Source organism: Saimiri boliviensis, chromosome 3, assembly GCF_048565385.1.
Source record: "Saimiri boliviensis isolate mSaiBol1 chromosome 3, mSaiBol1.pri, whole genome shotgun sequence".
Taxonomy (NCBI): domain Eukaryota; kingdom Metazoa; phylum Chordata; class Mammalia; order Primates; family Cebidae; genus Saimiri; species Saimiri boliviensis.
Window position 1 is genome coordinate 165,627,260 of NC_133451.1, and position 18,342 is coordinate 165,645,601.

Below are 18,342 nucleotides of genomic sequence, written 5' to 3' on the forward strand. Positions count from 1 at the left end.
TTCATCTTAACTAATTTTATCTGCAACAACCTTGTCTTCAAATAAGGTCACATTCTGAGGTACTGGGGATTAGGATATCAACACAGTGTTTCTTTGCCAGGGTGTGGGAGGCACAATTCACAACCCCTAACACTTAGTAAGACCTACAGAAACTTAAAGTTTACTCTCCCTGGCCTTGCCAATTGCTTTTATCTCCAGGTGTTAAGATGAGCTCCAGTATTCTACTCCTAGTTTATTTTTCAAATAATAAAGAAAAAAAATTCTCCCTATACAAGTTCTGAAGTAATAAAAAATAAATATAAAGGAGTTGGTTGGCATTTGGAGGTAAAATGAAGCTTTCTTTTTAAACTGATAAAATCTTGGCTGGAAGACATAGTTTCTATCTATGTGCAGGGGGGCTTCCTAATACTGAAGCCCAGAATTCAATTTACCCAGCCAGCGGCAGACAACCACAGCACACATCCTTATTAATCATCCTTATTAATAAGGATGACCAGAAGTTCTATTCTGGCTTTCGCAGTTGGTCAAGAGGCCCACCGACAGATCCCACTTTCAGGTTATTTCTCACATCCTGGAACTTACGGGTGATCAGAGATCATGTGATATCACAAGTAACCATCATAGCTAATCAGTGTAACAGTAACAGTAACACAAACAAGAGATGTGAACAGGAGATGCCATTTGGATTTACCGTGATTTGAATAGACATCTGAATATTCAGTTTCAAATTATGGGCAAGTAGTCTGCATTGAACTTGTGTTAAAACTCTTCTTACCAAATTCTGAAAGTATGACAGTAGAAAAGATGGTAGAAGTGGTATAGCTTTTAGATCTCCTTGAATCCCCATATAAAAAAAGACAGTAACATTAAAAAAAAACAATGGGCAACATTTACAACACAACCAAGTGACAAGGTACCAACTAATCCACGAAATATAAACCACTAAGAGCAATAAGACCTGTGCACTGTCAGCATCTGTGCAGGGGAAAGCAGAAGGAAGCCACAGGGACAAATAACAGCCTCATAATGAAGGATCTCAACATGACCATTCAGCAGGTATGGGGAGGTGGGGGCCAGTGTGAGAGCAGCAGCAGGAACAGAGTTGGGTTTGCCCTCGACTAGCAGGAGAGACAAGGGGCCTGTGGTGAGCTCGGCTGCACCAGCTTCCCACCTTCCTGACCAGGCCCCACACTCAGGTAAAACAGTGGGAGCTGAATCAAAATGGACCAGGAAAGAACAAGAAATGAAGAAAAAAGAAGGTCCAGATGAAAGTGAGGCAGGCAAATAGAATAAGAAAAACTCAAAAAAAGAAATCACTTTATTTTATGTTATTTTTAGCACTACCCAGAAATAACTGGAGTTATTTGGACAGAATCTCCTTGCTAACAATCAGGAAGATGAAATTCACATGAGTAACTGAAAGTATCATGGCCAAATCCCATATGAAGGTAGTATATGTTTTCAATAAACAGTCCTGGGCCGGGCGTGGTGGCTCACACCTGTAATCCCAGCACTTTGGGAGGCCGAGGTGGGTAGATCACGAGGTCAAGAGATCAAGACCATCCTGGTCAACACGGTGAAACCCTGTCTCTACTAAAAATACAAAAAATTAGCTGGGCATGGTGGCACGTGCCTGTAATCCCAGCTACTCAGGAGGCTGAGGCAGGAGAATTGCCTGAACCCGGGAGGCGGAAGTTGTGGTGAGCCGAGATCGCGCCATTGCACTCCAGCCTGGGTAACAAGAGCGAAACTTCATCTAAAAAAAAAAAAAAAAGTCCTATTTGGGAATTTTTTACATCTTATAAGGATGCATTAAATTATCATATTACCACCTTAAAATTTCACGAGGAGGGAAAAAAATTCAAAAATCTTGATAAATTACTTTCAATTTTGTCATGCAAAATGGAATATCATTGTTACAAGCAAATTAAGTATTTAAAACATATCTTAATTTTACTAACAGAATTTCAAAACGATGACTACATAATTTAAATTATTACAATGATTTTACAGGTTGCATTATTTTTCAGATTGATTCTTGATTCCTAAAAGTTTTTAATGGCAATATTTGGTTTTGGCCTTGGCTTCAGCCAAATACTGCCTTTAATTTCCAGTCCCTTAGCACTTGGAAAAATATATATATCAGTGCATCAGTAGTAACACACTGTAAGATTATGGTCTGGAGGAGGAAGAGAGAACTTGGATTCTCAGTGGGCTGACTCCTGTCAAACAGAGAGTGAGAGAAAGGGGTTGTTGGGCTGCACACCCTCATTCTCTTTCTGATCACCAATCAGATTAAGTCTGTATCAATTATCTACCACTGTTGAAAAACCACCTGAAAACTCAGTGGTTACAACCACCATTCTCTCTGTTCATAATGTCAGCAGTTTTCACGGGGCCCATTTGGGAGGCCATTCTTCTGGTCTTGTCTGGGGCACACTAATGTAGCTGCAGCCATCTGCAGCTCACCTGGGGCTGGAGAGTAGAAAGTGGGTAGAAATCTACATCTGGTGATTGCTTTGGGCTGGGCCCTTTCTCATGCAGCCTCTCATCATGAAGTCTGGGCTTCCTTATGTAGTAGCAGCACACAGGGTTGAGAGCAAGGCCACTGGAGGCTGAGAGGTTCTGAAGCCACAGCCCATCACTTGCACACATACTGTGGGAGAAAGCAAGTCACAGTGCCAGCCAGATGGAAAGGGTGGAGAAATTAATTTCATCTCTTAACGGGAGGAGTGCCAAATCCACATTGTAAAGGGCTGTGGAGGGAGGAATTATTGTGACCACCTTTGGAAACAATATTCCACAAAGTCCATCTTCCTCTGATGGACAGATGAGTAAAGGGGTAGCGTGTGAGGCAAGGGTGCTCTCTCCATATGGAAGGACACAGGAGTAAGGGAGAGGTGTCTATTTTTCCCATTCAACCAAGAAACAGATAATAATGATAAATAAAGGATTCTTATGAAACAAATAAAACCCCACTCCTTCCACGACATTCCAAGACCAGAAGGGGGGAAAAAAAAACAATGCAAACTTACGTGCAAGTAGCAATTACAGTCATTGACAGAAAGTGACATTAGTAACATTTCTCTCTTCTTACATCTTCAAACCTTTAAACACATAATCAATATATTGAGTAGTCAGTTTGAATTCAAAAATCTATTGAAACTATAGATTTGGAAACTATATAGTTATAGATATCTATTGAAACGATATATTTGTAAACTATATATATTTGTAAACTATATATATATATATACACATAATCCAAAAATCTATATATATTCACACACATATAATTTTAAAATTATATATATATCTGTATATACACACATATATATGCACACACATCTATTTTAAATCCTGGCATAACTCAAGAAAGTTCAAACACATTTTTCGCTTGATTTAAAAAGAAAGTCAAAGAATATACTGAACAGTGAGATGAGACTTTCATATTACAAAGTTTATTGTTAAATACCAGCATAATTAAAAAACGTTTCAAACTCAGTTTTTCTCCTTAGGGCTTTACAAATGGAACAGAGTCCTCTCTATTTTCAGATGGCATCATGCCAAGGGAGAGAGGAGATGGAGATTTCTAACCACGATTCATTTTGTCTCTGAGGCCACAGGGCTTTTTGCTAATAATAAAGGCTGCTAACCCATCACAACCCTGTGGATTTTGGTGCTGATGAGTAAAAGGGAAAAACGACACCTGCGTCATAGGCAGTGGCTAATGAGACAGGAGAATGGCGGCCAGTGAAGGAAACAGCTTCAGTGAGCAGCGGCCTGCGAGTGTGCATTTCCAAGGAATCCAGACAACTCTGTGGCAGCCAGGAAGTCCACTCGCAACAGCTCTAACCATTCCCTTCAAAAGAGCCCAACACTCACGGAGCAAAAGTGGACTCACGTATGGAAATGAGTCTGTCATGAATACCAGGCTTCAGTACATGCAGTCCTTGGAGCCATGGATTGGGTATTGGGTATCGTACAATCTAGTCACAGCTGGGAAAGGAGCTGGTGCTGCCTCTTTGTGTTTTTATCTTTTTACTCTGAATCAAGGAAACTGCAAAGTGGAAACACAGAACCGAAAAGAGGAAATGGAAAAGCCAGAGTGGCACATCCTTCTTGCCCTGTCTCTGTGGGTTCTCCCTGCAGTGAGCTCCCGCTCAACCAGGATGGAGCTAGAGAGAAGGAAAGATGCCCAAAAGGAGCTTCTGGTATTTGGGGGTTGTTTACATGCTGGAATGTCACAGAAAGACTATCCCCACCTACAGTTTCTGTTCCTTTTCACTTATGGTAGTAATGGGCAGTGAACCTCCCTCCCTCCCTCCCTCCCTCCCTCTTTTCCTTTCCTCTTTCCCTCTCCTCCTCCCCTCGCTTTTTCTTCCTTTTTAGATTTCTCATCACTATTCACTGTGAAACTTGGTAAGAACAACCATGACCATGATGGAATGTTGTGAAAACTGATCATACAAACTGGGTCATTCTTGTGACATTGAACTAATCCAGAGTCCAGAAGCCGGGGGGAAAAGCACTCAGGGCACATAACATTGCTCCAAGAATGTCACTCTCTGTAAGCCTGGCTGCTGAAACTGCCTGCTGTCATCTGAAACCAGTTTTACTTAATGGCTACTGAAACAACGTGCTGTGATTCTAAGAACAGTTTTACCCACCACTTTCATCACTTGCCACTCAGAGCATGCCAGCCCCCCAGAAACTTACTAGTGCCAACGAATTTTCTGGAAGAACAATGCACACCACTTCTCCTTCTAATAAAACTTCCAATCTTCTCTTTGTTTTTCAAACATACCAAAGACTACCTAGTCTGTGGGGTCTGTGTGTATGCTCTGACTTATAACGCTTGAATCTCAAAATGTTAAATTTAGATAGTCATCTCTACTCATTTTATTTGACTTACAATGTGACGGATACCCACACAGCTCAGGGACTAAAAATCAAACTCTTCTTCTCTGCTATTTACCACTTCACTATTGACACCAAACGTGTGCGTTTTTCTCTTATATTAAGCAGTTTTCCAACTCTTGAGGCACCAAGTGTGTATCCTTCAATTCAATTATGATGCCACCCAGACAGAGCTAGGGCTGACCCCAGAGGTTAAGGGCTGAGTCCCTCAAGACTGCCTTCTATTTCAGAAACGAGTTGAAAGTTCCAGGTTGTGACCTGTATTTCTGACCAGTTTGGCTATAAATTAGGCTTTCCCATAATCCCCTCCTCGGGTCTGATAATTTGCAAGAACAGCTCACAGAATTCAGACAGAGTTCTTTATTTTACTATTACCGATTTATTACAGAAGATATTCTAAAGGATACAAATAAACAGCCAGATGAAGAAATGTATAGGGCAAAAGATGGGGGAGGAGCAGGGAGCTTCCAGGCTCTCTCTGGGTATGCTACCCTTCCAGCATGTATTCACCAAGCCAGGAGCCCTCCAATCTCCATTGATTAGGGTTTTTGTGGAGGTACCAGGATGCAGGCATGATTGATTAAACCAGAGGCCATTGGTGATTGAATTCAATCTCCATTCCTTCTTCCCTCCCCAGAGGTGGGGTAGCAGGTATAGGGGCTGAAATTTCTAATCTTCTCATCATATGAGAAGTCAGTCTCTGGCAGTCAGCCCTCATCCTGAAGATATCTAGGGGCTTTCACCCACCAGTTGTCTCAATAATATAAACAAAAAGATACTCTTACCACTCTAGAGATTCTAAGGATTTTAGAAACTCTGGTATCAGAAACCTGAGACTAAGACCAAAATAGCAAAAAGATACTCCCATCACTCCGTCATATGGGAAGTTATGAGAGTCTATATATAAGCTCTGTGCCAGGAACCAGCGGCAGAGACCAAATATGTACTTCTTATTATGCTACCAGAACATTTTAAAAAAGCCATTTTAATCATGAAAGATGTAGGACATGTGATTCAGAATATCTTTTTAAGGATGTGAGGAGTTCTGAATTTTACATGTCTTTTATTCTGTGTACGCTAATGTGCATATGTAAATCTGTGCACATACACATATAAACTTTTAAAAATAGTTATGAATCTTGGAGAATCACAGCAAGACTGCGTCCTCAGAAAAATCAGTATTTTAGTTTTATTTTTAATTTTTTGTGGATACATAGGCATTTGTATTTATGGGGTACATGACATATTTTGGTACAGGCCTGTAATTTATAATAATCACATCATGAGCTGGGCGCGGTGGCTCAAGCCTGTAATCCCAGCACTTTGGGAGGCTGAGGAGGGTGGATTGCGAGGTCGGGAGATCGAGACCATCCTGGTCAACACGGTGAAACCCCGTCTCTACTAAAAAATACAAAAAATTAGCTGGGCGTGGTGGCACATGCCTGTAATCCCAGCTACTCAGGAGGCTGAGGCAGGAGAATTGCCTGAACCCAGGAGGCGGAGGTTGCGGTGAGCCGAGATCGCGCCGTTGCACTCCAGACTGGGTAGCAAGAGCGAAACTCCATCTCAAAAAAAAAAAAAAAAAAAAAAAAAAAAAAAAAATCACATCATGGAAAATTGGATATTCATCTCCTCAATTGTTAATTCTTTGTGCCACAAACAATCCAATTATGCTCTTTTAGTTATTTTTAAATATACAAATAAATTATGATTGTCTATAGTTCCTGTGTTGTGCTATCAAATACTATTTTATTTTATTTTATTTTTTTGAGATGGAGTCTCACTCTATTGCCCAGGCTGGAGTGCAATGGCACGATCTTGGCTCACTGCAACTTCTGCCTCCCAGATTCAAGTGATTCTCCTGCTGCCACTGGGTCCAGCCTTATTTATTCTTTCTATTTTTTTTTGTACCCATTAGCCATCACCACATTTCCCCACCCCCCATTGCCCTTTCTCTGATAACTATCCTTCTATTCTCTATCTCCACGAGTTCAACTGTTTTGAGAAAAATCAGTATTTTTATATATTATATTTTATTTCTGAAATCATCCTCATAAAATTAATAAAACTAAACTACCAGGTTTTTAACAAAAGCATAAAATTTGAGTAGAGGCATAGCAGCTTGCCCTGTAACCTGCTTCCTTATAGCTGTACACTGCTTAGAGAGCACCTAGCTCCTGTCACAAGGTCCTAAGTTCTATAGATAACTTCTTTAACATAAGGAACCTCAGATTTCCATTTTGAGATTTTTCCAGATCTTGCATTCCAATGGGTTCACTGACATCAGCCAATCTGAAGACTCCCTCTGAGAAACCAACCCAGTGCAAGAATGGTTTCTATATCCCTATGATTTCATTCCTCACACCCTAACCAGTCATCAACTTCCAGCTCCTCAGCCCCCTACTCAATAAAATTCCCTTAAAATCCCCAGCCCAAAGCTCCCCAGGAAAGCAGATTTGGGGTTACCTCCCACCTCCCCATGTTGCTGCCATATGGTTACTAAACTATTCTCTGCTGCCGCTCTCCCTATTCTGGTGTATTGGTTTGTTATCATGTAATGGGCAATTGAACTTGGTGGTCCTATAAAATTTCTTTACTGAAAAATATCTGGTATTCTTTCTGCTTTTTAAGTAGCTGCAGCATAATGGAAAACTTTGCTTTTTACTTACAATGTAACCTTCAGCCAATGACAGATTTTAGTAATTGCTTTTGACTTGTTAAATAATTCTCTTCTGGGCTAAAGTTTATGTAGCACATCTGTATCTAAAATAATGGCAGAGGAAAAAAAATGGCCCTAATATAAGAAGCTGGGAAAAGGTTGAAACATCATCGGTCATGGAGGAGACTCCCACTTGATTAGATCATCCTTGTACAAAAACAGATGCTCAGAGGAGCTGAAACGTGGCCAGCCTGGCAAATAGTAAAGCATCAGGGTGATAAAGTAGTGTTTTCTGGGGGTTTGTGTGTTCACTGCATGGGGTTATTTTCTAGTAATATTTTATTATAGAAAGGTACAGTGCAAATTCACCAAAATCCTTACCTTCTTATGTTAGGCACAGTATTACATACTCTTGAGTCTGGCATGAATATCTTCAGTCTCCACCCCACTCTCTGGTCAACAGAGTCATCTATCTTAATTTAAAAAAATAATAATAACAGTAATAGTGAAAGTGCATGCCTCATTCCTCCTAAGTAGGTTCTATTCTTATCCTCCTTTAAGGCATGAGAAACTCAAGGCAAAGAGAGGCCAACTCACTTGCCCAAAGCCAAGCATTGATAGGTGGTTGTATTAGTCCACTCTCACACTACTATAAAGACATACCGGAGACTGGGTAATTTATAAAGAAAAGAAGCTTAATCAGTTCATGGTTCTGCCTGTTATACAAGCTTCTTCTTCTGCAGAGGCCTCAGTAAACTTACAATGATGGCAAAAGTCAAAGGGGAAGCAGGCACATATTCACATGGCTGGCAAGAGACATAGAGACAGAGAATAGGGAGATGCTACACACTTTGAAACAACCAGATCTTGTGAGAACTCTGTCACAAGAACAGCAAAGGGGAAGTGCACCAATGATTCAATCATCTCCTAGAAAAGTGAAAAATAACATCAAAATCTAGGAAGGAGAATAAAACCAGTCAGCCTGTGTGGCTGGGACTGGCGAGGAACTGGGAGGTGAGTCCCCAATACAAGAATGGGTAAGTGAGTATGTTTCTTTGGTTTACTTTCTCACTGGAGAAATGTACAATTTAGGCCATGGGAGAGCACAGTGACCCTCTCAATCCCTTAATCTAATACAGAGAGCAGCTGGAAAACTGTGAGAAGAACTTGTTTCAGGGAGGGAACACACGCTTGACCCCATTCCCTTCCTGAAATCTAAGTGGTGACAGTAAGAACCTATTGTCAATTGTATTAGTCCATTTTCACCCTGCTATAAAAACATGCCTAAGACTGGGTAACTTATAGAGAACAAAGGTTCAATTCACTCACATTTTCATAGGTTGTACAGAAGGCATGGCTGGGAAGGCCTCAGGAAACTTACAAGCAAGGTAAAGGGGAAGCAGGCACAGGCTTCAGATGGCAGAGCAGGAGAGACAGGTAAGGAAGAAATGCCACACACTTTTTAACCATCAGATCTCATAAGAACTCACTCACGATCATGAAAACAGCAAGGGGGAAATCTGCCCCCATGATCCAATCACCTCTTACCAGGTCCTTTACTCAACATTGGGAATTACAATTCAGCATGAGATTTGGGTGGCTATATAGAGCCAAACCATATTATTCTACCTCCGTGTCAGAGTTGTGTGTACCAGAGCAGCTCAATCTTGAATAGGGGCTGGGAAATATGAGGCTAAGATCTACTGGGCTGCATTCTCAGATGGTTAAGGCATTCTGAGTCACAGGAAGATATAGGAGGTCAGCACAAGATACAGGTCATAAAGACCTTGCTCGTAAAATAATTTGCAGTAAATAAGCCCACTAAAACCCACCAAAACCAAGATGGTAACAAGAGTGACCTCTGAACGTCCTCACTGCTATACTTCCACCAGCACCGTGAGAGTTTACAAATGCTATGGCAATGTCAGGAAGTTACCCTATTTGGTCTAAAAGAGCACATAAATTATCCACCCCTCATTTAGCTTATCATAAAAATGGGCAGCCAGCAGCCCTTGGGGTTGCTCTGCCTATGGAGTAGCCAGTCTTTTATTCCTTCACTTTCTTAATAAATTTGCTTTCACTTTATTCTAGGAACTCACCCTGAATTGTTTCTTGTGCAAGATCCACGAACCCTCTCTTGGGGTCTGGATCTGGACCCCTTTTTGGAAACACTGGCCCCTCTCAAATTTCGTGTCCTTTTCACATTTCAAAACAAAATCATGCCCTACCAACAGTTTCCCAAAGTCTTAAGACATTCCAGCATTAACCCCAAAATCCAAGTCCAAAGTGGGGCAAGTCCCTTCTGCCTATGAGCCTGTAAGATAAAAAACAAGTTAGTTACTTCCAAGATACAATGGGTTTCTAGGCATTGGGTAAATGTTCTCATTCCAAAGTGTAGAAATTGGCCAAAATAAAGAGGCTACAGGCCCCATGCAAGTCGGAAACCCAGCAGGGCAGTCATTAAATCTTAAAGCTCCAAAATTATTTCCTTTGATTCCATGTCTCATATCCACGCCACATTGATGCAAGAGGTGGGCTCCCAAGATCTTGGGAAGCTCCTCCCCTGTGGCTCTGCAGGGGTACAAACCCCACAGCAACTTTCACAGGCTGGCACTCAGTGCCTGTGGCTTTCCCAGGTGCATAGTGCAAGCTGTCAGTGAATCTACCATTATGGGGTGTGGAGAATGGTGGCCCTCTTCTCACAGCTCCACTAGGCAGTGCCCCAGTGAGGACTCTGCATGTAGCCTGCAACCCCACGTTTCCCCTCCTTGCTGCCCTAGGAGAGGTTCTTCATGAGGACTCTACTCTTTCAGCAGACTTATTCCTGGACATCGAGGTGTTTCCATATATCCTCTGAAATCTAGGCAGACATACCCAAGCATCAACTCTTGCCATCTGTGAGCCTGGAAGCTTAATGCCATGCAGAAGCCTTGGTGGCTTTCAGCTTGCTGGCTTGCACTCTCTGGAACAGCAGCATCAGCTGTATGTTGGCCCCTTTTAGCCATAGCTAGAGTGGCTGGGACGCAGGGCGCCATGTCCTGAGGCTGTGCAGAACAGTGGGGCACTGGACCTGGCCCACAAAACCATTTTTCCCTTCTAGACCTCTGGGCCTATGATGGGTGGGGTTGCTGAGAACATCTCTGAAATGACTTGGAGGCATTTTCCTTATTGTCTTGAGTATTAATGTTTGGCTTCTCTTTACTTTTGCAAATTTCTACAGCTGGCTTGAATTCCTTCACAGAAAATCTGTTTTCCCACCACGTGGTCAGGCTGCAAATTTTTCAAACTTTTATGCTCTGCTTTCCTTTTAAATATAAGTTCCAGTTTCAGATAATCTCTTTGTGCATGCATATGAGCCCATGCTGTTACATCTTGGGCTCAGGTCACATCTTGAATGCTTTGTTGCTTAGAAATTTCTTCTGCCAGATTACCCTAAATCATCTCTTTCAAGTTCAAAGTTCCACACGTCCCTAGAGCAGAAGTACAATGCAGCCTTTCTCTTTGCTAAAGCATAGCAAGAGAGACCTTTACTCCAGTTCCCAGTAAGTTCCTCATCTCTGTGTGAGACTCCTTCAGCTTGGACTTCATTGTCCATCTCACTATCAGCATTTTGGTTACAATTATTCAACAAGTCTCTAGGAAGTTCCAAACTTTCCTTCATCTTCCTGTCTTCTTCTGAACCCTTCAAACTGTTCCAACCTCTGTCCATTACCCAGTTCCAAAGTTGCTTCCACATTTTCAGGCATCTCTATAGCAATGCTCCATTTCTAGTGGTACCAATTTTTTTTATTAATCCATTCTCATACTGCCATAAATACATACCTGACACTGAGTAATTTATAAAGAAAAAAGGTTTAATTGGCTATGGTTCTATGAGCAGAACAGGTTTCTGCTTCTGGGGAAGACCCAAGAAACTTACAATCATGGAGGAAGGTGAAAGGGAAGTAAGTACATCTTCACATGGCCAGCAGAAGAGAGATTGAGAGAGAAGGGTAAGGTGCTATGCACTTTCAGACAACCAGATCTCATGTGAACTCTATCACAAGAACAGCAAGGGGCATGTCCTTCTCCATGATTCGGTCACCTCCCACCAGGCTCCTCCTCCAACACCAGGAATTAAAATTCAACATGAGATCTGGGTGGAGGCACAGAGCCAAACCATATCAGTGTTAATGCCAGGATTTAAAGCTATTAGCCTTCAGCACCTGACGTCTTACCCACAGTGTCATACTGCCTTCCAAATCAAATTATGGAAAGAATTCTACTTAAGTCATCCTTCAAGAGAATACATTTTAGTTGTATAGTATTGAAATTTTCGTGGTGAAAGGTAGATTTTTTTTTTTAAGAGACAAGGTCTCATGTTGTTATCCAGACTGTTTTCCAACACCTGGCCTCAGGCTATCTTGTTTCACCCTCCCAAGTGCTGGGATTACAGATACAAACCACTGCACATGGCCTAAAATGTTTAATAAATGGAAACAAATTCTACTTTAATTGTCTTAAATATGTCACTTCCTTCCTTGAAAATGTTTAGTGGCTACTCAAGTAATTAATTGAACAAATTAGTTAAAATGAGGAATCATAAAAAATGCTGTGTAAACACCCTAATATTTTACATTTGATGTTAAACATGGGCAGGCACATTTGCTAGGGGCCAGGGCCCAGTCTTGAGCATGAATCCTCTGGTGGAGTTCGAAGTTGCCTCCTTATCTAACCACACGCAGACTTCATCATCTTATGATTTGTGGTTTTAACTGCTTTAAAGTGGAATAAGTCTTTAAAGATACCTGTAAAGTAATCTAAGCCCAGAATTCTTCTGGACTTTTATTTTTATTTATTATTATTATTTTAAAATATATTTGAGATAGGTCTTTCTATGTTGTCCAGGCTGGTGCTGATCTCCTGGGCTCAAGCAATTGAGCTCAAGCAATTCTCTTGCCTTGGCTTCCCAAGTGCTAGGATTACAGGCACGAGCCACTGCACCTGGTCTCCTGGAGTTTTAGATACTTTCTCCAATTAAAAAGAAACTTTCTCATTCACAGTTTATATGAAATCAATTATTTTAGGTAATAACTTTTATCAATTATCTCCAAAGCATTGTACTTAACTGTAACAGAAACTATTCTTCGATCATTCCCCCTACATTCATATTTTATCAAGTTACATAGCATTAAATTACATTATGCAATTCCAGTGACAAATACAGAAGGCACAACAGGCTTAGGAGCAAAGGCAATGGATTCTTGGTAAACCGTGAATTCAGATAATGGGATCAGAAATGCCAGGAGCTGTGGAGAAAGGCTGACTAACCTCCCAAGCTCAAGCACAGGAGGCATCAGTGAACAAGTTTTACAGACAGAATGAGAAGCATTGATTATGTAAGGAGTGAATCGTTGGGCATCCATCAAAAGAGCTTCTGCTGTACATATGACTGCCTGGCACTCACAGTTCTCAGTTACAACCTAAACTTTTCTTTCTAGCCTGCATCTCCTACTATTCCCCTACATGTGTCTCATGAACCATCAATGAAGCCCTTATGAACTCCTTCCCTTCCAGAAGTATCCATACTTCCCTGTGTCACAAGATACCTTGTTCAAAACCCTTCCTTCTGGGTTCAAGGTATCCCTACCCAAAACTTTACTGTGTTACAATAAAACATTGAAGATACCAAAGAGTTTCTTGGGAAGAGACAAAGAATTCTTGGATAAAGATTCTGGATGGCTTGTTTGCACTGTTAGGCTAGTTCAGCATATTGATTTGCATAACAATACATACAGTGTCATTTGTAACTTTAGGGGAGCTGAGACTATAGAGCTGTCCACTTGGGGATTTTAGACTCTCTTCTTTCTGCATGGTAAGCCACAATGTATTAATTTAAAAAGTCTATTCTGTATTTCTATAACATCATCAAACTCCTGTGCTCTGAAACTCTCAGGGCTAGCTTGCCTCTGCTCATTTTTCTGTACTGTCTTTACACCTGGAATAGCCTCACTAGCATATGTTCCTGTTAAAAACCTATCCGTTTTTCAGCTCTCTCCAGAGAGAACAACAACCAATGAGATAGAATATACAACATAAACCCACATATATACCACTCACTTTCCCAAAGAATCCCCAAAGAACTTAAAAAATTAAAAATAGGTGTAAAACAGAAAAAAAATGAAAGAAAAACAAAGTTGCTGAGGAATACATATGTTTGAGTATTACATGTTTGAGTATTGGGGTCAATCTCTTATCTCAGCAGAATAATTAATTTAGTTTCTTGTTTTTCCTAATTTATAAGGCAAAAAGATTTATATAATCTTTATCTGATAAAGATTTATATACTCTTTTATCTGATAAAAGAAAGTCAGCTTGCTTACCTTCAGACTAATTCATTCTTGATACAAATTTCAAGCCATAACTAACTACATGTTATCATGTATAATAAATAGGCACAGAGGAGAAGCCTCAGGGGACTTCATTTTGCTGAGATAAATTCTTAGGTCCCTTATCAGAAATCCCTGGAAGTCTTTATTAAATTATATCCAGGCTCTTTCATTTCATTTACCATTTTTTGAGGACTTTCTGGTGGATTATCTGATGCCAGCACTATTGGCATTTCAGAGACTGGGAGGCATAATGGAAAGTGAATTCACACCAAGCAGTGGATATTCTGCTCCACCACTTAAGACATGGCTGATTTTGTTGGGGTATTTCCCTAATTTTTCATTTTCTCATTATAAAATAGGTTCAGTAGTTGGCAAAATATAATTAAAAAGTATTGCAGTGCTTGACACATATTAGGTGGCAATAAATGGTAATATTATCATGAGTTTTCTGGAAAACAAAACAAACAAAAACAAGAATGAACCCTAGAACATCAACAGCTGAAGCTCTCCTTTGCGGCTTTTTTTCCTCTCATTTAAAAATGCACAGATCTCCTTAGTCCTGCAGAAACCTTTGTTTGAGTGTAGTATACCTTCAATCTACTAAGTTATTTCCTACCTGACTTTTAAAGCTATTTCTTTACCACTTACTATCTCATTAACATTTCAAAATTTGGCTTTCCTGAAACTTCATTTTCATTTTATTGAAATTTCAAGATCTCAGTGACTTTCTTAGTGTTACCCTGCAGCATTTGGCAATTTTAAGAGAAGTTGAGATTTTCTCATTCCTTAATTCCACACTGTTTTATTGGCTTCCTACTTCTCTTCACTTCTCTCTTCTTCAGTCAGTTTCTCCTACCTCTACCGGGTCACAATGGTGGTTATTGCCCAAGGAGTTATTCTTTTTTTAAAATTTTCACTTTTAGTTCTGGGGTACATGTGCAGGTTTTTTACACAGGTAAAATGTGCCATGGTGGTTGCTGTACCTGTCAATCCATTACCTAGATATTAATCCCAGCATGCATTAGTGTTTTTCCTAATGCTCTCCCTCCCTCTATCCCACCCCTTGACAGGTGCTAGTGTGTGTTGTTCCCCCCTGTGTCACTTGTTCTCATTGTTCAGCTCCCACTTAAAATTGAGAACATGTGGCATTTGGTTTTCTGTTCCAACATTAGTTTGCTAAGGATAATGGCTTCCAGCTTCATCCATGTTCCTGCAAAGGACATAATCTCATTTCTTTTTCTGGCTGCATAGTATTCCATGGTGTATATGCACCACATTTTCTTTATCCAGTCTATTGTTGATGGGCATTTGGGTTGATTCTATGTCTTTGCTATTGTGAATAGTGCTGCAATGAATGTATGTGTGCATGTATCTTTGTAATAGAATGATTTATATTCCTTTGGATATACACCCAGTAACAGGATTGCTGGGCCAAATGGTATTTCTGGATCTACATCTTTGAGGAATTACCAAACTGTCTTCCACAATGGTTGAACTAATTTACATTCCTACCAACAATGTAAAAGCATTCCTATTACCCTGCAACCTTGTCAGCATTTGTTGTTTCTTGACTTTTTAATAATCACCATTCTGACTGGTGTGAGATGATATCTCATTGTGATTTTGATTTGCATTTCTCTAATGATCAGTGATGTTGAGCTTTTTTCCTTATGTTTGTTGGCTGCATGAATATCTTTTTTTTTTTTGAGAAATGTCTGTTCATGTCCTTTGCCCACTTTATAATAGGGCTGTTTGTTTTTTTTGTGTAAATTTGTTTGAGTTCTTTGTAGATTCTTGATATTAGACCTTTGTCAGATAGACAGATTGCAAATTTTTTCTCCCACTCTGTAGGTTGCCTGTTAGTTCTGATGATAGTTTCCTTTGCTGTGCAGAAGATCTTTAGTTTAATTAGATCTCATTTATCAATTTTTGCTTCTTTTGCAGTTGCTTTTGGCTATTTCATCATGAAATCTTTGCCGGTGTCTATATCCTGAATGATATTGTTTAGATTTTCTTCTAGGGTTATTATAGTTTGGAGTTTTATGTTTAAGTCTTCAACCTATTGTGAGGTAAATTTTGTATAAGGTGTGAGGAAGGGGTCTAGTTTCAATTTTCTGCATATGGCAAGCCAGTTCCAAGAAGTTTTTCTTAGACTTTTGCTTTTTATCTCCACTCTCATTAAATAATTTTATCAACAAATATCTTTAAGTAGATGACTACCAAATCTATGTCTCCAGACCACATTATTCGCAGATTCAAGCTACAAAACTATTTGTCTTCCATTTGAATATCTAAAAGACATCTCAGACTCAACATCCTGAAGTGTATAATTTTCCCCAAATAAAATCTTCCTGTGCAAGTTTCAAACATTTGACTCTTCTTTCCTGCTTATGTCCCCCCAAAGATCTGTCAATTCTTCCTTTCTTATATAACTCAGTATGCATCATTTTTCTCTACAATCACTACTACTATTACTCATTCTTGCATTCTCAAATTATAATTTTCTAAACTCCAGTTTTATCCCATCTCAAACTATTCTCAAATTATCACCAAGTTATTATTCTTAAATAACACCTCTCATCAAACACATCAAATAACTGCCCAACACAAAAACATATATAATTTCCTAAGAATAGAAAATCTACCTTAGTTTGGCATTCCAGGGTTAGGGTTTTAAAATTGGATTCAATTTGACCTTTCAGACTTTATCTAAAACTAATCCTTAACATTAATATTTACTAAAATAAAATAGTCTACCCATAATTCCTGAAAGCTCATATTTTTTGACATTAGTGTCCACTCCTTATTCTCTCCTACTCCTTAAAAAAACAAAACCAAAATAATTCCATAATTTCTTTCTGGCATATCAACTCTTACCTCAGTATCAACCCATTTGTTTGTCAAAGTTCATGTTGAACTCCAGGAATAGAGCATGTGACCCAAGTTGGGTCAATCAATGCATCAAATTTTTCTGGCCACAATAATTATTTCAGGAATGGACATATGATCCATGTTTGTTCAATTAAAATTAATCTAGGACTTATGGGGATATTCCTGAGAAAAGGGTCAGGATAGGACCAACCAGTCTGCAGTAACAAATACCAAAGCTCATTAGCTTAATCAAATAAGTTTTTTGCTCATGTCAATCTTGTGGGTTAGTGGATCCCCTTTGGGGCTCTCCTCTAAATGGTGACTCAGTGATCCAGCACCCTGTACACTGCCCCATCTTAAACAAGAGCTGGAAAAGAGGAATGAGAATATGATGGGGGCACGTGGCCAGGTCTTACTTACGTCCATCAGCAAAACTCAGTCATGTGGCTTCAACCTAGTTCCAAGAGGGATGGGAAATACTGTTTTTCTATGTGCTTAGGAAGAGGAGAGGAAAATGAAACAAGAATGATAAACACATAGGATTGTTTCAGTCGCATGATGAGGGTAGAGTAGGATAGTATAGAAAAATGTAAAGTTGTAGAGCCACTTAAAGACATCAAAATATCAGGATTAATCTTTTAGTTCCATAAAAAAGTCAATATATGGCTTTTTTCTTTTGGCCAGAAATGTATAGTAGGCTCAGAAAGAATCACAAGCCCGTCCATATCCACTCAAAGTATCCAGGAACAGGGATAGAGAAAGACACTTACTCACACATTTAACAACTTCCTATGTATTATGTACTGGGCATTGTTCTAAGTGCTAGGAATACAGCAAGTGAGCAAAGGAGGCAAATATTCTTTGTTTAGTAATATGCATACAGTGGTGTGTTGGTAAAGGTTTAAAACAGGCTCTCTGGAGAAAAGGGCTACGTTGTGCAGTACTTGCTAATTTTATGTTGTAAATATTCCCACCATGGCTGATTTCAGGTGACAAACATGGGCTCACTAAATATAGAGTTCAGAAGGGATGCACACAGTTGGTTCTCTTGAACTGGTATGAAATGGCTATAGTACACAAATGCCTATATAAGGGATAGAACTCTGTGTGTGTGTGTGTGTGTGTGTGTGTGTGTGTGTGAGAGAGAGAGAGAGAGAGAGAGAGAGGAGAGGGAGAGAGAGAGAGAGAGAGAAATGGTGTAAAATTCAGGATAATAATTACTTCTAGAGGAGAGGCAGGGGGCAGGATATGACGGGAAGCACAGAGATAGGTATAAGTTATTGGTAATGTTTTAATTTCTGGATTGGGTGGTGATTTCATGATGTTCATTATATTATTTAATTAATAAATGAACAACTGAAAATAAAAGAGGAACATGCATGAAACCAATGAAAGTAATACATTATGAATGAAAAATTCTGATGAAGACAATTCGGTGTGACTGAGAACCAGGTAAGAAAGTGAGATATGTCATACGGAATCTCAAAAAGCTCAAAATATCTCTTCAGCTGGAGAAATGGT

General features: G+C 39.7%; 1 long non-coding RNA gene across 1 annotated transcript in view; it reads right to left on the bottom strand.

The window, feature by feature from the left end:
* Positions 1 to 3,450: 3,450 nt before the first annotated feature.
* Positions 3,451 to 18,342, bottom strand: part of LOC141584075 (uncharacterized) — a 60,220-nt gene continuing 45,328 nt past the window's right edge. Inside the window, exon 11 of the long non-coding RNA XR_012517022.1 lies at positions 3,451 to 4,060. This is a non-coding gene — a long non-coding RNA (uncharacterized LOC141584075). The remainder of the gene's footprint in view (positions 4,061 to 18,342) is intronic.